This window comes from Vitis vinifera, chromosome 9 (genome assembly GCF_030704535.1).
Source record: "Vitis vinifera cultivar Pinot Noir 40024 chromosome 9, ASM3070453v1".
NCBI classification, from domain to species: Eukaryota; Viridiplantae; Streptophyta; class Magnoliopsida; order Vitales; family Vitaceae; genus Vitis; species Vitis vinifera.
The window spans coordinates 14,895,308-14,901,588 of NC_081813.1; the positions used below are offsets into that span (position 1 = coordinate 14,895,308).

Consider the following 6,281-nt stretch of genomic DNA (forward strand, 5'->3'; position numbering starts at 1 on the left):
CTCTACAGGCGATCCTTCGGAGGTCCGTACCTCAGATGCTTGATCCAGCCGGAAATCCAATATGTTCTATCCGAACTTCACGAAGGCGTTTGTGGAAACCACTCAGGGGGCAGAACCCTGGCGCACGGGGCGCATTTGCAAGGATATTATTAGCCTACAATGAAGCAGGACGCAGAGATCTATGTCAGGAAATACGACAAATGCCAAAAACTCGCGTCAATCCCGCATATGCCCGTTGAGACATTAAACTCAGTGACAAGCCCCTGGCCCTTCATGCAATAGGGGATGGACGTCGTGGGACCCTTACCCACTACAGCCGCTCAGAAGAAGTTTCTACTCGTTGCCACCGATTATTTCAGGAAGTGGGTAGAAGCTGAAGCCTACGCAAGCATCAAGGACAAGGACGTCACAAGGTTCGTCTGGAAAAATATAGTATGTCAATTCAGAATCCCTCAAGCGATCATAGCCGACAACGACCCTCAGTTTGATAGTTCTACCTTTAAAGATTTTTACGCGGAACTTCATATCAAAAACCTGTATTCCACGCCACGGTATCCTCAGAGCAACGGTCAAGCGGAAGCGACCAATAAAACCTTGCTAAGTGCGTTGAAGAAACGGTTGGAAAAAGCCAAAGGAAATTGGGTAGAAGAGCTACCCGGCGTTCTATGGGCTTATCGGACCACACTAGGAAGGCCGATAGGGAATACCCCGTTTGCCCTCGCATATGGAACAAATGTCGTCATCCCGACTGAAGTGGGTATGCCAACAGCCCGGACTGCCGTCCAAGGTCAAAGAAATGAAGGCAATAAGCTTGCAAAACACTTGGATTGGGCGGATGAGGCTAGAGAGGCAGCATCCATCCGGATGGCCGCATACCAACAAAAGGTGGCTACGTATTATAACAGGAGGGTGCAACCTCGGATTTTCAAGGAGGGGTCATTGGTACTTAGAAAAATCTTTGAAAACACGGCTGACAAAGGAGCCGAGAAATTTTAGGCCAATTGGGAAGGTCCTTATGTGGTATCAAAACCCAACGAAAATGGGTCGTACCATTTACAAACCTTAAAAGGAACTCCTCTACTCCGCCCTTGGAATGTAGCCAATCTAAAGCAATACCACCAATGAAAGAGAAATTTTGTAAAGGTAACATTTTTATCCCGCATTTTCTGATCGGGCCAGACAGGTGATATAAAAGGGGGCATTGTGGGATCCTCCCTAAAAATTGCCACGTGGCTCCCTCTCCCTTGGACACGCAGATGACCCCTTGCGACACATGGCATAGCTCACTCCACCTGGATGTCTCACACCCGAAATTCTATCTGGCCAACGTTCTACCTTATCCGGATGTCTCACAGCCGCAATTCTATCCGGCCAACGTTCTACCTTATTCGGATGTCTTACAGCCGCAATTCTATCCGGCCAACGTTCCACCTTCTCCGGATGGGAGAGGAGGATGATTCAACTTCCCCGGACAGACACATCCGGATCCTCTGGTAACGCTTACCCGGACGGCTTGGCTCGTCAAACACTCGCGATTCGCCGGATCCATTTCCGCCCACAATAAAAAAGATAACTCTGAAAACACTAACGACCAAGTCTCTTGAACTGTCACTCATCTTTAATGCAAGATACATTCGACAAGACATTCTTAAGTCTTCTCAGGTCTCCTGACACATCCCCGATATTTAAAGTCATAAATTGAGGCGGCATTCACCGCCTAAATATCCTCCTGACAGCCGTCACCTCGCACAAGAAACGTCATGATTGCTTCGCCACTTTATGAGCCTTAATCATGACGATGGGACCCGCTAGCCCAGCAAGTACACCTTCTCTGCCTTATATATAAGCTTGAAGGTAATTCTCAGAGAGGTAAGCAATAAGCAATAAGAGATAAAACATCCTGCTAAGGGATAAACATCCTTGACGAAAATCACGGAGCAACACACTCCCAAAGGAAAACCCTATTTCCCAACAGCTTCCGAAATACTAACTTCGGCATCGGAGGATATGCCCGGACAACCTGTCCGGACATCTTTTTTGCAGGAGGAAGGAGGATTCACTGTAATGCGTTGATCGAGATTCTGCTGTTGGTAATCACTATTGCAGTAGGGGAATTTTGCCATCAACAATATGGTTTCCCCGTAAGCATATACTTCAGTGCGTCGAAACAAGGGATGCTCTACTTGGAACAATAGACACTTGGTTGATTTGGGGTATGATAGGAGGTTTGAATGGTGGGGTTCCTGTCACTAATGTTTCAAATGCATATGGAACAATGCTCATGAATCTCAAAACTCTTGATTAGGATAAACCCACATTAGATACCCTGGGTCTTCCTGCTGAAATCTTGCCCAAGATTGTCAGTAATGCTGAGATTATTGGAACAGTCGCAAAGGGGTGGCCCATTCCTGGGCTTCCAATTTCTGGATGCCTTGGTGACCAGCATGCTGCAATGCTGAGCCAAGCTTGCGGAAAAGGTGAGGCCTAAAGCAAATATGGGACTGGGGCTTTCATACTTCTCAACACAGGTGAGGAGGTAATCGAGTCCAAACATGGGCTTTTAACCACTTTGGCATTTAAGCTTGGTCGAGAAGCTTGAACCACCTATGCTCTAGAGGGCTCTGTTGCAATTGCAGGAGCTGCAGTACAATGGCTCAGAGACAACCTTGGAATAATAAGCACTGCAAGTGAGATTAAGGAATTAGCAGCAAAGGTTGATTCTTTGGGTGGGATTTATTTTGTGCCAGCATTCAATGGATTGTTTGCTCCATGGTGGCGTGATGATGCACGTGAGGTTTACATTGGGATCACAAGATTTACAAACAAGTCTCACATTGCTCAAGCCGTGCTTGAGAGTATGTGTTTTCAGGTAAAGGATGTCCTAGATTCAATGCACAAGGATGCAGGGGAGAAGGGGAGAAGGGTGAGGTGAAGAATGACAAGGATTCAACGTGTTTTCTGCTATTCTTTGATCCAAAGTCGGCTTCATTGCTGTAACACGTAAAAGAAATGGTTTTTGTTTTCTGCATTGCTACACTTAAACCTATACCTATAAGCCTTCTATACTGCAACCATGATAATAATATAAGGTATTGCTTCCGGGTTAGGTACTGTCTAATCATCAAATGTGCTAATTTCCCTCACTTAACATATTCTTTATTCAATAAAATAAATTATACATAAATAACTTAGAGATATGAGATATGCATATTTCATGTATGATAAAATTTATTTATTTTCTTCAAATTTTTATATTTTTTATATTACTTATTTTGAAAACAAAAATGGAAAATTGGTTAGACAAAATTAAATTGATAGTTAAGAAGCTGAAAAATAAATACAAAATATATTATAAAATAATACTAATATTTGTAGTATTTAATAAATATTTTATTGAATAACATAATATAACATTTTCTATTCATAAATAATATATATTTTATGTTACATGATATATCTTCATTCTAATTTTTATTTTATTTTTATAAACCATATTTATATAATACGAGGATGCTAGAAGAGCAAATTGGTCATAACCTTCTATTCAATGATACTAAGACATCGATCAAACAAGTGGTGCTAATTTTTTTTCAAGATTTCTCAAATATACAAAACACTATGTCTTCCCAGATTCTATCATATTTTCTCCCATTATTCTTGTTTATATTGAAGAAGATTCAACTATTTTTGTTTGATGCATTCCAATGGTAGATCAACTTTGACTATCCAAATCATCTACTTTTTTGGTTTATATTGAAAATTTCTAAATTAATTATTCTACTTTGATATCTTATAATTTAATTCAATATACTCCAAACTTTCAATTGTGAGAAATCTCAATAGAACAAATTGGTTTAAATGGTTGTAGCATCAACAATCACCGTAAAGCCATCTAGGGATCCACCTCTATGTAGGGTATTAAACATGACTAAATCCACAACATAATTACCTCAAAGCATGAGTTGACTTCAAGAACAAAAAAATCACTGTTAAAAAAGCCCAACCCAAAAGATGGACAAAACATTGAAGTAATGATCCAACCCGTAGTTAACCATGAAATAATTGGACCATAAAAATCTTACCATAATCATCGTGGAAATGACTAAGGTGTTAAAGAGAAGCATAATGAAACCATGAAAAGCAGCCATTAACTAATGCCACCATTGTCATATTTCCATAAACTATCAAGAAAAGAATAACTATAAGAAGGGAGTTCCTCCAAGAACAAGATACACACAATAATCTAATCGCCTTTTTATTTATTTGTCTTCCTTTCGCCATTAACTAGATCAATGAAGAGAGGTTGGTTTAAGTGATCTTGCTCTATTTCTTGTCAAGTATATTTGCTTTGCGAGTGGCACTTGGTTCAATGTTATCAAAAGAAGGCCAAAACAGTATGAGACAATAATTGTAAAGAATATATATATAATACAACAAATATTAAAAAAGTACAGTTAAATATTGCTACAAAATATACTGCGCGCGCCAAGATATTCAACTCATAGAAAGGTATTTCATATTAAATATTAAACAAACAAGAAAGCTTAAGAAACCCAAATAATTCACACCAAAAAGGTCCACAAAATAAGCCCAAAATTAAGCTAGAGAAGTACATATTGATATTGCTTGATCAAAAGGCCCAAGTTATAAATGGGCCCAAAAGACCCATACCAAGCAAATACCAAACATGGCCTCACATACAAGCTCTAGGACCACCTTGAAAGCCTACTATCTCTATCTTCTTCTATCTCATATCACCCTGGCTAAGAGTAATGGAGACACAAAATAGTACAATATTTGGTAATTATACATATCACGCTAGTTAAGATCATGTCTAACATGTCAATGTAGAAAAAAGAATTTCTCCACTAAAAAAAAAAAAAAAAAAAAAAGTGTGAAGTGGTCTTCATCTCTTATTCAAATATTTATGTTCAAAATAAATTAACCCATAAACATAATGGTTCTTATGGTTATATGTATGAGACTTGGATAATGTTTTCATGGTTGGAAATATGAGGCAATTGTATCCATGCATCTTGATTAATCCTAGTCAAGGTTGTGCAACAAGTTCTTTTATTAAGAAATAAAAGATGTCCCAAATGGAAATAATCATTAAAGAAAGGAAAGAGTTCAACATAAATTTTTTATAGAAAATATTATAATATAATAGAGTAAGTTAATGTTTATTCTTGATTTAAATATTATTATTTATCTATTTATTATTAGTCTGAATTAAAATAGTAGATGAAGTTTGAATTATGGTAGAACTCAAATATATTTATATATAAATATTCATAATCATCATTCAAAACTCTATCTTCTTCTTCTCTATATAATAATAATACACAAAAGAAAAGAATGATGAAATAAAGGAAAGCTAAAAAGGAAGACTTCTACAAAAGTGTTAATTATCTTTTTATGTGGAAGAATATATATTGTCTCAAATGAAAAAATTAGTGTAACAAGATATATTCTCTTAAACAAGAAAAATTTGGAACTCTTCTATAAAACATAGCGCATAAGACAAGTACTGTTATCCTCCTTTTAAAAATGAGATATTGACGATTCCTTTCTTAAACAATTTAATTCTATTACTTTCAACAAATTTATTTTTAATTTTTTTATAATTCAATTGATAAATAAAAAATCAATTTTAGCATTAAAAAAAAATCTATAATGAATTGAATAGGAATTAAAAGATTAAAAATTTATTCCCTTTCAATTTTAGATCTTATTTTACAAAATATTTATTCAATTATATATATATATTGGGTTTTTAAGGAAAGAAATTAATGATTATTTTTTCATGTTTTTTCATGAAGAATATAAATAAAAATAATAAATTCATGCCAAGAAAAATGTTTTAATACCTTAATTTCATAAAATAGTTTTTAAAACTTCATTACATTTTATCCATATTTTTTAGAATATGGATACATTTTATATTGTTGTAGTAAGATTGCAAACAAAATGAATTAAGTTCATATAAATTTAAATTAATAATATGGCTCCCTAATTAGGTGGCGCTTATTCCTATCATAGTTTTAAAAATATTGCACTTTTTCTATTTTCTTCAACCCCAAATTCTTTATTGTTTTATAGATATTGTAATTATTCTACGTTCTTGAAATATATATTTTTATCTGAGTGGTTTGGCTCAAAATATTGTAAAATTGGCTCAAAATAAAGCAAGCTTTTATTTTAGTTTTTTTATTTGATATATTTCAAAATGATAGTGTGTGGACCCCGCACTTCGGCTCATGCGCTTCCACTCGATGGCG

The 6,281-nt window shown here is 36.0% G+C and overlaps 1 pseudogene; it reads left to right on the forward strand.

Moving 5' to 3' along the window:
- Window positions 1-285: 285 nt before the first annotated feature.
- LOC100259440 (glycerol kinase-like) lies at window positions 286-2,932 on the forward strand (annotated as a pseudogene).
- The last annotated feature ends 3,349 nt before the right edge of the window (window positions 2,933-6,281 follow it).